This window comes from Condylura cristata, unplaced genomic scaffold (assembly GCF_000260355.1).
Source record: "Condylura cristata isolate star-nosed mole 26May11 unplaced genomic scaffold, ConCri1.0 scaffold00020, whole genome shotgun sequence".
NCBI classification, from domain to species: domain Eukaryota; kingdom Metazoa; phylum Chordata; class Mammalia; order Eulipotyphla; family Talpidae; genus Condylura; species Condylura cristata.
The window spans coordinates 31,435,208-31,453,175 of record NW_004567121.1 but is presented as its reverse complement, the minus strand read 5'-3'; the positions used below and the strand labels follow the sequence as shown (position 1 = coordinate 31,453,175).

General features: G+C 54.6%; 1 long non-coding RNA gene across 1 annotated transcript in view; it reads right to left on the bottom strand.

Moving 5' to 3' along the window:
* The window catches only part of LOC105853879, an 18,545-nt gene extending 4,233 nt beyond the window's left edge, over window positions 1-14,312 (bottom strand). The window contains exon 1 of the long non-coding RNA XR_001145630.1: window positions 14,258-14,312. This is a non-coding gene — a long non-coding RNA (uncharacterized LOC105853879). The remainder of the gene's footprint in view (window positions 1-14,257) is intronic.
* Between the last annotated feature and the right edge of the window lie 3,656 nt (window positions 14,313-17,968).

Below are 17,968 nucleotides of genomic sequence, written 5' to 3'. Positions count from 1 at the left end.
CCCCCCAGCCAGGAGGAGTAGCTGACATGACAGAGCCTCCCCCCCAGCCAGGAGCAGTAGCTGAGACCCGGTGACGGCCCCGCTCACACTCTCCCCCCTGAGCTAACTGCTCTGTGGCCGGCCTGGCTCACGAGAGGACCGGGACCCCCTCCCTGTAACAGTGCGGAGAACGCGGGGTCCTTTCTCTTCATTTCAATCCTCAAGTAGCTTCAGAAGCAGAACAGACAGGCACATACTTGAGTTAATTACTACGTGATCTCCAGATAGCCCTTGACCAGGAAGGCCAGGTCCCGCCACGCCCGTGGCAGGTGGCCAGCTCAGAGGGTGGAGGTGGGCCAGCAGGCAGAGGCAGAGCTGCCAAGCCCGAGCTTCCTCTGCTGGGGCTGACAGCTGCTGCTCGCACCTGCTCTGTGGGGAGGGCCGGGGGCCGCTCAGTCCAGTCGCTGCACGAGCGGGGAGACTGAGGCCAGGGAGAGGAGGGCCTGCGCGTCAGTGAGGCGCTGGGAAGCCAGTCAGGGCGGGTCTCAGGCCCAGCTCCATGCCAGGCACCTCCAGCGGCCGTGCGGGCGGCGGTTGGGTGGGGAGACATGGCCTGAGGTGGCAGAGCGCTGGGGGTGGTCGGGGAGCCCAGTGGACGGTGGGGGCCTGCGGCCTTTGGTGTGGGCGTGGTAACGTCTGAGGAGTGTGAACCTGAACCCCTAAATCATATACCATGTGCCAGACCAAAGCTGCCTCGATGAAAGTGAGACAAAGAAAAGAGAAAGCCCTGAGTAGAGTATCCAGACCAGGTGAAGGAGGCCAACAGAGGGGCCTCGCGTGCCGGACACTGGCCTCTTGGCCCCCCGATGCCGGTGCCTCCCGACCCTGGGCGTGCCGTTGCGCTGCAGTTGTGCAAGGCGTTACCCTTGGGAGAAACCAGGTCAGAGGGCACATGGCTTTATGGTGTTGTCTCACACAACTCCATGTGAATCCACAGTGACCTCAAAATAAAAGATCGTTGACAAAGAAAAATAAAGGCCTCTGAGTGAAGCAGGCAGAGAGGTCTGGGGATGGAGGGGCTGGCCAGGAGCGGTCAGCAGGAGCCAGTGAAGGTGCTTTCCCAGCACAGCCTGGCACGGACACAGCCTGTGGGGTGCGCGCTGGGGAGCTCAGGCGCTGGGCTGGAATGGCCCGGGGCCTCACAGGAGGGCCCTCGCGGGCAGAGAAAGGCAGCCCGCCCGCTGACTGACCGGTGAGCAGGGCTGTGGGGGGGGCGGGCCGGAGCGGGTCTCCTGGGGCCCAGCCCGGAAAAACTCGTCACTGCAACCAGAGGAGCCGCGGGCGGGCCGGCAGGAGGACGCAGACACTGACCACCACTGACACTTACAGACACTGTGCCAGGCAGGCTCGGAGGCAGAGTGTCACCCCAGGTCGTGAGGGGCGCAACCTGGGCAGCGCCCTGGGGCAGAGCCTGTGGGCTTTCCCGGCCAGTCTCACCTGAGGGCTCGCCGAGGCCCCTGGAGCAGCCGGCAGGGGAGGCAGGGCAGCAGCGCCCCCTGGGTGCGGGGCTGAGACAGGCAGTGAGTGGAGTCCACAGTGGACAGGCAGGGGCGGGGCTGCGTTCCACAGCACAAGGTCTGTGATTTGCAAACACCTCTTCCGAAGTGCCCTGGACAGCGCCGGTCACCGAGCTCCGGCCTGCCCGGCCAGGCCAGCTCTCCTGGCTCTCACTTGCCTGAGAGGCCCTCCTGCGTGCTGGCCTTGTCAGCGCCCTTGACGGCCAAGGTGCTAAATGCCAAGCCTGGCCCTGTCTCATAGACACAGCTGACCCGCGAGGGGCTCTGACCACTGGGAGAGAGAGCGCAGTTACAGACAGGTATCAAAGGGCTCGTCACCGAGACGGCATCTTTGGGTCTGTGGGTGACGGACAGCTTCCAGCCCAGGCGTGGGAGCACAGCGTGGAGGGCCCATTCTTCCAGGGTGCTGGAGGAGCCTGTCCCTGTCCCTGGGGCAGAGACCGAAAGAGCCGACTGTCCGTGACCCCAGCATGTGCCCAGCACTCTGAACCCAGGTCTATAAAAAGGCAGCTCCCTGTGGTCCACCTGGTGCTCGAAGGGCCTGGTAGGTAGGCGGTGGAGAGATCCACAGGTAGCTCCTGGCTACACAGGTGCAACATGATCTTCCAAGTCCAGAGATGGTTACACACTGGGTGGGCCCCAGCCTATCTGGCTGTAGGTTGGGGGAGGTTCTAGATGGAGGTTAGGTCCAAGTGTCCCATCGTTTGGGGATATAGGTGGAGAAAGCTTTTGCAGAGAAGGAAGGACTGGGCAAGGGGGACAAGCTGGCACTGAGGTGGTTCCAGGGGAAGCTAGGAAAGTCCTGTAATGTTGCCTTGTCGCCACCAAGGTGCCCTGGTGATGGGGCCCAGCCAGACAGGATGGATGACTGGTCTGGGAGCCCATGACGAGGCGCCAGAAGAAACCAGCTTCTCAGCCATCTTCGACCTAGGCCAGCTCTAGGGAAAAGATACGGAGACGCTGGGATGAGGGCGGGAGTCCGGCCCTGGAAGGTGCGGAGATGTATGTGGTGTTGGCTACATGCTCCACCTCCCTGGATGGTGGAAAACACCTGCCACCTTTTGCGATTGGCTTTGACTTTGCTTCTGGGAGGGGACAGTGAGGCATGAGCGCAGGCCCAGCTCTACCCTGCCCCCTGGCACTTCTCCACTGGGTGACCTGGAGCAGATTCCTTAGACACGTGCTGTCCTCAGTTTCTTCATTGTAGCAAAATCTAATAATACATTGCCAGCTGCTGCTAGGATTAGCGGTACTGTGTGAACAGAGCTGGACACATGATCGCGCACAGTAATGAGCAGCTATTAATATTATGTCAGCTGCTGGCCGCAGATACTCCCTGTGCAGTGGTCCTGGCTTCAACCACCCAATCACCTCCGAGAGGTGGAGGGTCCAGCCTGAGCTGATACTTCCTAGTGGTTGGAGACAGAGGCCTGCGGTCTGGGAGAGGCCCTGAGCATAAGGAAATCCAGTGACTTCCTGATCCTGCACCCCACATGCTTCTCACAGCATTCTCGAGGAGCTGCCTATATAGACAGCTGGTCCTGCTGCGTTCCCCTCGCAGGAGCTATTAGCTGTGTCATGCATCCATTTGTAATGAAATGGAAGTGTTTTGATTTCTCCGGGAAGCCAGATTTTGTCCCAAATCCTTGCTGCTTTCATCCTTGGACATGAAACGGCCCTTTCTAATCTCCTCTGGAGGGGCAGCGTTTATTAGGCATCCATGAAATCTGATCAGCAACTCTGCTCCTAGGCGGTGCTTTGATCACTGGGAGGGGGCATGTTGTCCCCAGCCTGGTGCTAATAGCCACATGCATTATTGAAGAGCCGTGTTGCAGAGGCAGACACACCCAGGGAGATTTCCAGAGTGCAGGTCGGAGTGTCAGCTGCGTCCCTCCTCTCTGGTGATGGAGCTTTGTAATCTGGCAAAGGCACTAAAAATAGGCACCTGACAGGGCTGTCTGCACAGCTCACTCCACCCTCACTGCAGACTAGTTGAAGGGCTGCTGACATGGAATAAGCAAATAAGGTGAACCACCACTTTCTAATTCTATCGATGGCGGCTCCTCGGACCCAGATGTCTATGGGATGCCCAGGCCACATCCTCGGGAAACTCTCCTCTGAGAGTGGCTGGCACAGCTAAGGCCACAGCTGACGGTGGGCGGGGCTCATGCCTGACCACGCCCTCTTGCCTTCTGAGTCAGATGCTGGTAGTCAGAGTTTAGGGCGGATGGGGCAAGGTGAAGGTTGAGACTTAATTATCCCTGAGAATTTGCTGAAAGTGTTTTGGGGTGGGGGCAGGCTCATGTACCTGCCCACACTTACCGCTGGAAGGGATAGCCTACGCAAACCCTCTTTTATTCACCCCCAAAACTATTTTTCTAGATGAACAATGTGCCAGTTGCGTATTTTCAACTGAAGCAATGGGGAAGGGTTCAAGCTGTGCCCTCCAAGCTATAGCCTTCAAGGTGGCCCAGTGAGCACTACCTCCTTGTATTCATGTACTTGATTCCATCCTTCCTTCCCTCCTCCTCCCCACTCCCACCTCCAAGAGGCTGACCTGGGTAATCGATAGATTATGGTGGAAATAGTGGCGTGGGTGTCTGGAGCCAGGGACATTCCGACTGCTGCCTTGGTTTCTTGGGTCACCTGTTTGCCAAGGACTATGCTGTGAACACACTCAAGTAGCCCAAGTGGCCATCTTGGTGGTGGATCTTCCAGCCCTGGCCCTGCCTCCACACGATAACAGCCTCTAAGAGGCTTAACCCAGCACCACTCACCTTGAATTTCTGGCCAGTAGAAACCAGGAGATAATGTTTGTTGTTTCAAGCTGCTTAGTTTCAGAACAAAGCAAGAAGAGAGCTAATCACTTGACTTCGGTGAGGTTCAGAGTCTGGCGGATAACTAGATACTGATAAAATAACTAAAGTACTAGATCTAAAGTTCAACTATGAAAGCTGCTACAAGCACCTTTATTAGAAGGTACTGACCTACTTGGAAAAGCCGGGGAAGGCTTCTGAAAGGGGGTCTGATCAGAGGCAGGACGGTGAGCCAGCTAACGGAGATGGGATAGTTGGGGAAGAACACTTGGGTAGGAAAGCACTCTGCCTCGGATGGGAGGGAGCCAGGGGTCCAGAACCTCAAGGAGGCCAAGGGGTTGATGCACAGTGAGGGGAGAGGCTCACAGAGGACCAGAAAACCAGAGGGCCCTAGGCAACCTACGAATTTACTGCTCAGCCTAATTGTTCTGAGGCTCACAAAGGAGTTGGAGCAGATGAGTAACAAGCTCAGATCTGTGCTTTTGAAGTTTCCTCTAGTTTCCTCTAGGAAACTAGACCCTAGAAGGAGACTTCTAGGGTGAATGGAGCTGAGGTCAAGGAGAGGCAAGGAGAATCCATGTTCCTGATGAACATGGGGAGACGTAGACAGATGAATTGCTAATCTGGTTGAGGTTGAATAAAGGTATTTGGAGGATAAACTGGTCACATAGGAGATAGGCAAGGGAGGTAGCTAGGAAAAGTTTTAGGTCACAGAACTATGCTGGGCTGGAGATTGAATCAGTCTAAGAGATTCAGAGAAATGCATCTAATAGGGCCAGTGGCTATCTGAGCCTGACACACTCTCTAGGAAGTGCCTTCAGGAATGGTCCTGACTCCTTAGAGCTCAAGGTCTAGGGGAGCAGATGAAGCAAAAGCAGGACATTGGGACCTGACAACTTTTTAGGGGGTCTATGAAGGTAAAATATATTTTTATCATCACACTAAGATGTTATTTGCTGTCTTACTCTCATTCTTTTGAATGACAGAGTGTTCCAGAATCCATGTGGTGTGTGATTTTGCAGTAGATTAAATGCAGAGCATATATGGTTATCAAGCTGTCTTCTATTAAACCAAACATTAAAAGATTTGCTTAACTCTTAAACAATGCGACTCTTCTTGCTAATTTTGTTTTGGAAAATATAGTTATTTTTTTTTGTAGAATAAGTTATATATGTTAACATATAGCAGGGTTATTTTGTTGATTTTTAAGTAAATAAATAATTCAAACATTTCTCAGATTAAATGTCTAATATGGAGAATACTGAAGCTATAATGAACAGAACCAAAAACTCCTAGGGCTCCTCAATAATTTTTAAGAGTATAAAATAGGGATCCAGAGGCCACAAAGTCTGAGAAGTGCTGACTTAGAACAAAGAGGCCATTTAACTCCCAGGCCAGTTAGCTCTCCATCCCCCTCTTTCATCAGCAGCTGAGTCATTAGCAAGATGCCATGGAGTTGCACAGTTATCTGGGAAATACTGATTTTAGACTCAAATGACAGCCATAATCAGGGGGATCCCACATGCTGTTCCCATCTGTAGTGTTCATGAAGCCCTTATCTTGGGCTAGAACTCATACAGAAATATCACTTCCTGTTTGTAGACTGTTCATATAAGGCAAATGTTGGGATTACCCTAAACATTAAAGGTGAAACTATGGGCAACTCTTTTCTAAACACTGGCTTGTCTTCTCTCATTTGGGGAGTTTCTGATGATCTTTTCTCTGGCTCCTTACAGGCTCCTGTTAATTAGCATACAGGCCAGAACAGTTATAAAACAACAAGAAATAAAAGGAGTCCATGCTGGAGAAGATGGGAAAATATATTTACAGATGATATAATAATAGATATAGATAACACTTAAGATGCCACCAAAAAAAGTATTAAAAATAATGAATGAGTTCAGTGAATTGGAAGTCTACAAAATCATTACACAAAAATATTATTGAATTCCTATACGCAAATAACAAGGAAGAATAAAAAAATTAAGAAAATAATTCTGTTATAATCATATCAAAAGGAATTCAATACCTAAATTTAGCCAAGGAGATGAAAGAACTATACCATGAGAGTTCCAAGACACTGTTAAAAAACAAAAAGATGGAAAGATTTCCATTTTTATGAATGGGGAGAAGGTATATAGTCAAAATGACCATCTTCCCAAAAGCAATAAGAGCTTCATTGCAACCCCTATCAAAATTCTAATGAAAAGGGAGCAAAAATACTCACATTTAAATGGAACTATAAGAGACCCCCAAATATCTAAAGCAATCTTGATGGGGGGAAAAAATGGACGAATCATGTTACCTGGCTTCAAACTATATTACAAAGCAACAATAATTAAAGCAGAATGGTTTTAGAATGAAAATAGACACATGGATCAATGGACTAGAATTGGGAGCCCAGATATAAGCACATACATTTATTGGCACTTACTCTATGATGATAAAATCATGACCGCACAGTGTGAAAAGGAAAATCTCTTGAATAAATGGTGTTGAGAAAGCTGAATAGCCACATGCAAAAGAATGAAACTGGGATCACTTTCTAAATCCATACATAAAAATAAATTCAAATGGATTAAAGACCTGGATGTATGACCCCCAAACCATAAAAAACATCAAAGAAAGAAAACATTGGTGACATCTGAGGATAATAGTATTAGAGATGTCTTTGGGGATTCAAAGCAACGGTCAGGGAAATGAAAGCAAAAATAAACAAATGGAACTACACCAAATTAAAGGTTTTCTGCACAGTAAAAGAAAATGTCAGCAGAATAAAAAGAGAACCTAGTGAGTGGGAAAAGATATTTATACCTCATACATCCAAAAAGGGGTAAATACCTATCTAAAATATATAAAGAACACACGCAACTCAACAACAAAGAAACATTCAATCCCACTGAAAAATAGCAGATCTAAACAGCCACTTTTTCAAAGAGGACAGACAGATGTCCAACAAGCACATGAAAGAATACTCATCATTACTTATTATTAGAGAAATGCAAATCTAAACCACAATGAGATAGCATCGAACACCTGTGAAAATAGTTTACATCAAAAAGACTGGCAACAGCAATTTGGCAAGAGTCTAAAGAAAAAGGAACCATCCTAGACTTTCCGTGGGAATGTTAATAGGTGCAACCATTTTGGAAATCAGCACAAAGCTTTCTCAAAAAACTAAAACTAGAATTATCATAAACCCAGAGATTCCACTTGTGGGTATCTAATCTCAAAAGTGTGAAATCATCACCTCTAAGAATTATATGCAGCACAATGTTTTTGCAACACTGTTCACAAAGTTAAGGCACAGAAACAACCTAAGTCCCCACGGATAGATGACAGGATAAAGAAGATGTGGTGCATACTCACTAGGGCATACTAGTCAGCTGTTTACAAAAGACAACATTTGGTCATTTGCAGTAAAATGAAAGAACTTGGAGATTACGCAAAGCTGTGTGACTCAGAGAAAGACAAATATTGGATGATTTTAATGCAACCTAAGGAAACAAGGTAGATGAAGTGACAAAACAAAACAAAGATAAAGAAGTGGACATGGGCATCAGATCAGTCACCTGAGGGCTAGAAGGTGGAGCAGGGCTGGAGGATCTATTGGTGGTGAGTGAAACAATATTAAATTAAAAAACAAAGACAGCAACCCAAACAAAAACTTCAGGCTTTAAGGCCAAACTGCCAAAAAAGATTCCCCCTTCTTTTGCTGAAGACAGAAGCCCCAGGATGGCCTAGCAGGCCGGTCTTGCCACAGGGGTGAGGCTGAGCACACAGCAGCCAGAGAGTCTTCCACAAAGCCCCACTTATTGCGCCTGGCTTCGGTCTCAGGTCCGTTTGTCATCGCCAGTGAGACAATTCAGCATGCTAGCTGGGAGTTCTGAGACATTCAAGGCCTTTTACCAACTGACACTAATTTCCTAATTCTAGGCTTGTCTCTCTCCACTTCTTCCCATCCAAAGAATATAGGCATTGATTATTTGGGTCCTCTTTGGTGGCACAACAGGTTAAAGCACAGCACTACGAAACTGGCTATGGCTGCTTTAGCATGAGTAGGATCCCCAGCTGACCAGGTAGGGAGGTGACCCACATGGCGTGGCAGACCTCTCCTGACCCGCCTGCTGCTCCCCTCAGCAGTGTACTTCATCAATCTGCCTGTTCTGCTCCCTGCTCTGTCTCTAGGGAATCCTCTCACTCCCCACACCTCTGGCCTATACCCAAGTTCTGTATGCATAATAAATCTTTCAAAAAAAAAAAGAAAGGAATATAGGTACTGATTTTCTAAAACACCAGATAGTTTGATCCTATTTCTCCCTGACTACAAATCCTCTTCCGCTCCAAATGAACCTGAGGAATTAAATCCCACATCATTAAATCACGCCTGGCCCCTCCCACCAACCTTCCCCAGCTGCTCTATGAAGTGCCAGGATTTCTCTTGCTTATGGGACTTTGTCTCCGTGGTGTCCACGCAACTTGTGCCTGAAACACCTGCCTTCTTCATTCCTCCCTCTGCTGCAGTAGGATTCAGCTTCAAAGTGTGTCACCCAGGAAGCCCCACTGAGCGCTCTCACCAAAGCCCCCGGATGATGCACAGCCATGTCTTCAGCTCCAGGACTGGGGTCTCGGCTGTGCAAACCAGAATGCCAGAATGCACCAGTCATTTGCAGGCAGTGTCCATTCTGACTGGTCAGTTTCTCACCCTGATTAGTTGTTGCCTGTGCCATTCTAATTGTTCAATATTTAAAAAAATTATCTGTCCCAAAGACCTTGAAAGAAAGCATTTAGCAAATATTTGTTGAGTGGGTAAATGACCAGTGTGGTCTGGGCTCCAGAGTCACAAAGTGATTTGGTTTAACAATCCTGGACACGGGGACCCGGATCTCGGAGGTGATCAAGGTCCTTCCCCTGTACCTGTAGCCTGCGCTGCCCTGAGGTCTGGGCACCTCCACCAATTGACCATTTCTCTGGACTACACAATAGCAGATAATTAGAGCCTGAAAGTCTCTAGTAACTGACAGTGTCTTTCCAACAGGCTGGCACTGCCCACACCAGCTCCACTGGGCGTGGGGACACCCCTGGCCTGTAAGGAAATGCAGCCTGTGCTCCTTGGGTCAGTGACCTCCTGAATCCAGAGGGGCTCTCTCTGGCGGCTTCGCCCTCTACAGTTGTGACCCACAGCTCCCAGTACAGGTTCACCTCTTAACGGAATGAATTGCAAAGTGCTCCAATTGCTTGACAGATTATGCGCTGCAATCAATACCCCTCCATAAACTGTGTGGAAGTATTGCATTCGAAGTCCAATGCACTCACTGCTTCCATGTTGGAACACCCATTAAAGCCACAGTGGCTCTGGCTCAAGACAGTCTTCCTCATGGTCCACTCAGCCTCCTCTCTGGGGTCACCCCTGGCCCAGCGGAGAACACGAAATAGCCATCGTGGTGTGGACGGACATCTTCAGGATCAACACAGAACAAGCCCAGATGCCTGTCCCAGGTGGTTACAATCAGTCATGCGCCCCGTCCTGCCCGCGCCCCCCCATCACCCCGCCTTGTCTAACCGGGCTGCTTGTCCCCCAGACCACCCACCCTTACAGGCGCCCGCCCTCTTGGGTGTACACTGTGAGCACGTTCTCAGTGTTCTCCAGGTGCTTATCCAAGACATTAAATAAGTCGTCGCCTCAAGACGCTGTGCTGCTAAGGCTCACGCTGGAGATGCCGCAACTGGCCCCAGTGCCGTTTGACAGGGCATGGCTGGAGGATGCAGAGGATGGAGCCTTGGCCGTTTTTCCATTCGTCTGTCAAATGTTTTCTCGGTGCCTGCTGAGATGCTAGGCCCTGTGTGGGCGCTCCCAGCACATCACACACACACACACACACACACACACACACACTATTTTTTCTAGCAGAATCAGGAATGAAGCTTCACAGGCATTTACACAGCAGTGTGTGCTCTCTGGAGAGGCGCAGGAAGGAGCCACCTTCTGCAAGCAACCAGGGACGCCTAAGACAAAGTCTGGATTCTGGCTCGGGAAGGCAAGTGGAGTCAGGTGAGTCCTTGGGACAGGCTCAGGAGACAGGCTTCTGGGCTCCCCGGGCACTCCCAGCCCCGCCCCCGCCCCAGCAGGGGTCTGATGACCTGGGGCAGCCAGCAGCAGTGTCTGAGCAGCAGCCAGGTCCTGTCCTGACCCAGCAGGAGCCGCCAGTCAAGGCCCATCCAAGACCTTCTGCTTAGCGGCTCATCAGTAGCTGCTGAGAAAAGAGCCGTGGAAAGCAAAGCCTTGGATGATGGATGGGCTGGTCTGTCTTTCTCATGCTCCCGTGGCTTTTCCAATCGGAAAGAAAGGCTTATCTCTTATTTTTAATTGATTTGAGTGAGGCTCAGCCAGACTAGCTCAGATCTCAGCTCCTGCAGGGCCCAGTGAATGGAGCCTGAACGTTGACACCCAGGGGCCGGGAGAGGCTCAGGGGGCGGTGAGGCCACCGAGCCTGTGGGACACCCCGTGGCCTTGGCCTCCCAGGCTGGCCTGCCAGGATGGACCCTCGACAGGCTTTGGGGGTGGTGCTGGATGAGAATGGGTAGTCTGACCGCTGGATGATGCAGAAAGGCCTCGTTAACTACGGTCCGGCGGGCTGTGCGTGAGCCCACGGCCGGCACCGCAGCTAGCGCCCGCTCAGCACGCGGCCCTCTCTGCTCCGGCCAGTCCCTCGGCCTCCGCAAAGCCTCTGAGTGCCGCACAGCTTCTGTCTGCAGCATAGGCAGCAGCTCTGACATTGGGGTTCCTTTCCACTTCCTGTCTCCTCCCTCCTCACTGACCCACCGTCCCCTGAACCTGTCTGGACTCGGCCTCTGTGCCTGGACTTGGACCAAGGGCCACCTTCCCCGGCCCTCAGCCCTCACCTCGCAGGTAGACAGTGTCTACCCAGGACATCAGAGGGGAGGCAGAGAAGGTTAGGCCAGCACCGTGCTCGGAGCACTGAAGCTCGGGGTGATCACCCCCGCCGCCCTCTCCGCTGACGGAGTCAGAGTGGGCAGCAGGAGCTCCGGCTGGTGCCGGGTGGGCTAGGAGCTGCTGGGACATTTCCTGGAGGCCCCTGCCCCTCATCTTAGGCTGGAGGAGGGGGTCTCTGGTTTGCCTGCTAGAGAAGAAACACCAGGAGAAAATGGACTGCAGGCCTTGTGAGCCACCGACTCGAGAGCGGCTCTGGGGCTTGTCGCCGCCCCTCACCCGAGCTAGAACTGAGCTGGTATCCCTGACCGCACAGAAGCCCACCAGGGAAGGCACACGTGCACGGGAATGAGCAAACTGAGGCACAAAGTTACCGGGGATGAGCCAGGCATCGGTAAAGGTCTGGAATGTTGCGGAAGTGGGAGAGCTGAAGATGGGAGTCGGGGAGGAAGACTTCAGCCCAGGGCTGGGCCCCGCCTTCCAGCTGCTCCGTCTCTTGCTGGTCCTCTACAGGCCCTTCCTGTGGTCGCTACCACCGGGGCCCCTCATCCGGGGCAGGTAGGTGGGTGAAGGAGGCAGCCGCTATCTCCAAGTTCCTGTCTCCTCCTGGCCTCCGGTGAGAACTGAGAGGGTCCCCTAAGCAATACAGACGCAAGCAGCCGGCCCTCGTCTCCCAGGGCACACAGGTCTCCAACGCCGTTTCCCCCGGGCCACGCCGCCCGAGCCTCGCGTGGGCACCCTGAGTGGGCTGTCAGATTCATGGCAACACACGAGTTTACAGACATCTCTCAAGAACCGCGAATGCTCGGAGATTCCCCCACTTGGAAACTCACATCACTGTGGATGTTGCTTAGAACAAGATTCCTGGATCTGGGTGAAGGCCGGTTTCTTTCTCACAGCACTCACAGGGTCAGCATGGTCATGCCAGCTCCCTGGGTCCTCACCCCCAAGGGGGACATGAAGAGGCTTAGCTGACACCCTGCACGAGAGGGCGATGAGCCCGGGCTGGGTCTTCCTGCCTGGGCTGGCAGGCCCCTGTGGGGTTTGCTGTACATGCGGATAATCCGGAATGGAGGGTGCCCCCACCCTTTGTCCCCAGCAGTCGGACACGCTCCTAGCACACATGCCCGTGTGCACGGGGTGAATTCCTTGCCCCATGCAGAGTGTCTTCAACTGGCACAGAAACCCACACAGTGCCACACGCGTCGCCACAACCACACCAGCTGGGAAACGCTGGGACAGTCTTTGCCCAGCACGAGTCTCCGTCCTGCACGTCTGCCGTCCTGAGCCCCCAGGAGGGGAACTCGGGCTCTCTCTGAACCCCTCCCTCTCTCTATCTGGCCATTAGTTCTCCAGTGCCTCTGTTTCCTCAGTCCCACCCACGTGTGCCCTCCCTTATTGAGTCTCCCCTTGGGGTGGCAGGTGGGAGAACCTGGAGAAGCACTCAGGCCTGGGGGTCCCTCCCCACCTCACCCCGTACCAGGACCCCTACCCAGATGTGCACTGTGGGAAGGGGCAGGCCAGAAGGAGCTGAGAGGAAAGTGAGGGGGGAAGGGGCTGTTCTGCCCTCTGGCACCCCCAGCGCAGTGTCCTGCAGGAACTCAAGGACAGATGTTCTTTAGGGTGTTGACCCAAGGGCCTGGGCCTCCATCTTGCTAACTGTGACTCAGGGCAGGAAGGAAATAATTATATACCCATTTGATAGAGGAGAAAACTGAGGCCTGGAGAGGGAAAGAACCAAACCTAAGGTCACTGCAGAAAACACTGGAGTGGGGGCCAGAGTCCCTCTCCGGCTCCTCACCCCCACTGCCTCGGTCAGCGGCACCAGGGAGGCCAGCCGGAGATGCTGCGGCCCCTGCACACTGGGCTTCCCTGGCACTGGCGGTGGGTGGTAGTGAGAGAGGAAGGGGCTTGGCCAGGAGGGAAGGGGGCAGCGGCAGGGCCCCGGGGCCTGGCCAAGGTGTTGGAGGCGGCTGGGACCTCCAGCCCCACTAGGACAGGGCATGTTTGGACGGGGCGGGGGAGGCCCAGAGGCAGAGAGGCAGCCAGAACACCGCCCGCCTGGCGTCCCGGCGTCCCGGCGTCCCGGCGTCCCGGCGTCCCGGCGTCCCGGCGTCCCAGCCGCCAGTGCCAGCAGCGCTGGCTCGCGTTGCCGAGCACGCCCGGGCAGGCCGCGCCACGGGCCCCTGTGCTCAGCGGCCCTCTGTCTGCTCCAGGTCTTGGGCAACGAACCCCTCCCGCAGATCTGAGACCCCAGAGGAGGCACCATGTTGGCTCACCCAGGCCCGCACCTGGCTCAAGTGTGGAGCAGGCACCTGACACGCGTGGGCGGAATAAATGCTGAATGGGTGACAGGGCGGCGAGAAAGGGCCTGACCCAGCACCCCGCAGGTCGGTCTCGCTGCGCAAGGATCTACTCAAGTGGAGCAAAGGCCCTGAGGCTGGCTGCTGATGTCACCATGTCCCCGCCGGTCACCATCCCCGCATCTCCAGAAGCCTTGGGACACTCTGAAGCTCCTGCTTTGCCTCTGTTCAGTGGCCCTGCCCCGGGCACCAAACCCCTCCCTGTAAGAATGCACCCCCAGGACCGCTGCCCACTCCCCCCGGACACACCTGCCTCCCTCCCGCTCCCTTCTAACCTCCCCCTTCCCCAGTGCACACGTTCTGGGCCCAACACCTGGCTGTGCTCCCTCCCTGCCCCGAGCAGCGTTAGGGAACCTTCTCAACTTCCCACTGCAATTTCAAAAGATGCTGATCTTTGTCAGCTGCATTAATGAATCACAGCCCAGGAGGCGCCAACCTTCCTAAAAATATCTGAGAACCGCGGTACAGAGAGAGGCTGTGAAGGCGTGTGCGTCCCCACCGAGCCAGCCTGCCTACCCTGGCTGCTGGGGCGAGGGGCCGCCCCCCGCTCCTCTGTGGCCCCATCCTCACCTGCTCTGAGCTCCAGGAGCCGGAACGTGTGGGGGCAGAGTCAGATGTCTCCCAGGGAGCTGCCAGTTCTCCTCCACCATCAGGCTGGGGAAACTGAGGCCGGGGGGGAGAGCTAGAGTCGGGGTTTGCTGGCCCCAGGGCGGGGCTCTGCAGCCACAGTGGGAGTGGGAGCAGACCCCTCCTCTGAGCCCCCCGGCTGGCTGCCGAGGGCCCTGGATGAGCCCTGGTCTGAAGCGGCTCAGCTGTTCCACAGATGCAGTAAAGCCCCTCAGACAGAGGCAGCTCACAAGGGGGCCGGGGGGGGGGGCGGGTAAGTGGGGAGCTGCCCTCCTACGGCAGTTTTTGTCTGTCAAGCAGGGAGACAAGGAACGGACCCAGGTGGGACATGCACCTGGTTCTGCTTCTGAAGAGCCCAGTCCAGGCCTGGCCTTTTCTGCTCGGGGCTGCTCGGGCTCACCCAGCCACAGACTCCCGCACGTCTCACCGCAGCTACTGGTGTTTTGGTCTGAGGTGGCCCCAGGACCAGCAGCATCGGCGCCATCAGAGAGCCGACTGAATGCAGACGCTGGGCCGGCCGGACCTGTGGCTCTGACCCCAAGTGGCTCTTCTGCCCATTAGCGCTTGAGACACCCGCACTCCGCACTCAGGATTCCCCCAGACTCGGGCCTCCCAGGCAGGGCTCCTGCGATGGACTGCACTTGCGCGAGATTATTGATTAGCTGGGTGGGGATCGCGAGCACTGGAGGAGGAGAGGAATCTGGGGACGGCAAATCTATGAGAGAAGTGGAAAGAGCCACGCAGGGCGGCTGCAGCAACTGCATTCACAGAGCGGCTGGATGTGGGGAAATAAGGGCGAGACCTTGTCTCTCCTGCTTCCCTCCGGCTGGGAGCAACTCTGCTTTCCCGTTCTGATGGCTCCTGCTGTGATGGGGTGCTCACTTGCTCTCAGGCAGTGGGGTGCACAGGGGTGACTCTGGCAAGGGCCCCCTAGCTCCAGCTGCCCGCTCGCCTGCCTGGTCCCTGGAAGCTCCTGGCAACCAGCTGGCCAGCCAGAGTCCCTTTACTCTGTTCCCTGCCACCTCCCTCCCTCGAGTTTCAGAAACAGCCTTTCTGTGTGGCGGTGTCATCCTGAGGGTCGCTCTTGGCAGAACGCTGCGGTGTTGCAGAGGCTGCTCTGGAGGCAGGACTTCAGCGGTGAGCATTCGCTTCATCCCACCCTCGGGCCATCGGACTGGTGGGCACCAGCACTTTGTTAGGTCAGGAGCCCGGGAGTGGCGCCCGCTGGCCTCTCCATGCTACAGAGGCTGCAGTGCCCTGGGGTCACCGGTGGACTCCGGGACACCACCCCTCGCCACACACCAGGCCACATGAACCTCAGGATGGAGGACAGTGCCCAGGAAGCCGGGCTGGAGCCAGCAGGATTGTACTGGGCCCAGGGTGCTCCAGACCAGAATGGCTTCCGCCCTTGCGCACCTCCACCCACCTACTCCACGAGCCTCCGACTTGCACCTTCTGGAACCGGACTCACCCACCCTTTCTCCGGGGCTGTAGCTGAGTCTTGTCTCCACCGAGGGGTGCCCAGGTGACCAGGGTCCAGGTGCAGTCGCTGCCCCACTGCTGCTCCTGCCTCCCCTGGGGTTCTGCAAACTCAGGAGGTTCTGCTAGTTCTCCCTGCTTATCCTCTGCCCTCTGCTCTCCATTTTCACTGCCAGTGACCTGACCTAAGCCCTAAACTGCTCACCTGTCGCCTCTGGAGCCTCTCGTCTCCTCCTGACATCCACAGGAAGGGCAGTGATCTTCTGGACTGTACAGATGATCTCAGACACCTGCTTGTCTTGCCTTCAATTAAGCCCCAAGCCAGTGGCTTCAAGTCCGGTCTCTTTAGTGGGGTCCGCAAGGCCCTTGGGAAAGAGTGTCGTGAGGGGTGAAGCACTGTGGGTTGTGAGGTCAGCCGGCTTGGGGCCAGCGCTTCAGATTCTTTGTCAGCCTCTCTTTCTCCCCTCCACAAAGCTTCACCCTCTTTTGTGTTCCCTCAGAGGCCTCCCTCTTCACCCACTCTGGGGCTGTGTTAAGGGTTAGGTCCTGGTTTGCAGAGTCCACGGCTCCGCAACTGAAACTTAATAGGTTCCCGCTGCTGCTCTGTGGCACAGAAGTGGAGTTGGCGAAGGGCTTTAGGCCAGCAGGTGTCTGTGACCACCTTCACGGTCCAGAAAGATCACTGCCCTTCCTGGGGTGGTAGATGAGAGGAGACACCAGGGGCACGAGACGCTAAAGGTAGGACTTAGATCAGGCCACTGGCAGTGAAGATGGAGAGACCCGTGGAGCTCCGTCTGGGGTGCCTGACCTCCTGGAAGAGGCCGTCCAGGACGTGGGCTGTGGGGTGACTGCTTCTCTAGCTCTGAAAGTCAAGTCACCTTGACTCAATCAGCTGATCACCTGTGTCTCCATCAGCCCCGGTGGCCACACCTCATGGCTGACTTGTACAGCGGAAATGCATTTTCTCACAGGTCTGGAGGCTGAAAGCCCCAGATCAAGGTCCAGCAGATTTCCAGCAGACCCTCCGGGCTCCGAGAGGGCTGCCTGCCCTCTGCGCTCACCTGGCGGAGAGAGGTCAGCACGTTCTCTCATATGTCCTCTCGTGAAGACACTGACCTGGCTGGATGGGGCCCCACCCTTATGGCTTCGTTGAACCCTAAGTGCTCCCGCGAGGATGCTGCTCTCTCCCCCAGGCCATGGGTGGGGGTGTTGTGTCCTTCAGGCCCGGCAGGTGTGCACACACTGGACGCCTAGCTGGTGGCCACTTTTCTCGCAGCTGGCAGCACTGTCTGAGGACACATCTCCGACCTCTTGTGTAGCCAGTTTAAGCCTCACACCCAGGCGCTTCTCTGGAGTCTGGGTAACTCACAGCCTCCAGGGCAGGTGCAGAGAAATCAGGGCTGGGCCCAGGGCCACGCAGAGGGCCAGTGGCCACTGTCCTGTGCCACCTCACTGAGCGGCCTTCGGCAGGTTCTGACCTCTCTCTAGTCCTCGCCCCTCCCCCCAGTGATCACCCCTGACCCTTTGCACGGGGCTACTCTAGACCTCTGGGCAAATGGACGCTCTAGCCCCAGGAAGATGCTAAAATGAAAGTTGCGTCAAATAAAATATTCACCAACTCGGTCACCCCAGCTGCATTTCATTTGTTTCTCATATTTTATCGATTTGCTAATTGCATCTGTGACTATATAACTGGGGGAGGAAACTTCACCTTGCCTGTGCGCACCCCACTCTCCCTCTGCCTCACCCCCCCACCCCAGCCTGTTGACCCCCGTTGACCCTCACCCTCTCCCCCACCCCCCACTAGATTTTCACAGAGTCTAAGAATTAATTTTCGTTTTTGTTTTGCCGGCTTGTCTCTTTGGTGGTTTGTAGTCCACAGATGAATGAAACCGCCTTTCACTTTCCCACCTATGTCACTTAGCATCACCTCAAGTTCCATCCGTTCTGTCCCCAAAGCACCGTTTTATTTTTTCTTGTAATAGCTGAGTAGTATTCCATTGACTGTTTGCGCCCTAACTGCTTCATCCAGTTATCTGCCGATGGGCATTTACCTGCTCCCACGACTTAGCTGCTGTGTGCTTTCGTTGTGTTTGGGTAAACACCGAGCCGTGGGATGGCTGGATCACATGGGGGTACCCACTCGTGTTTTTTTATTTTTATTTTATTTTATTT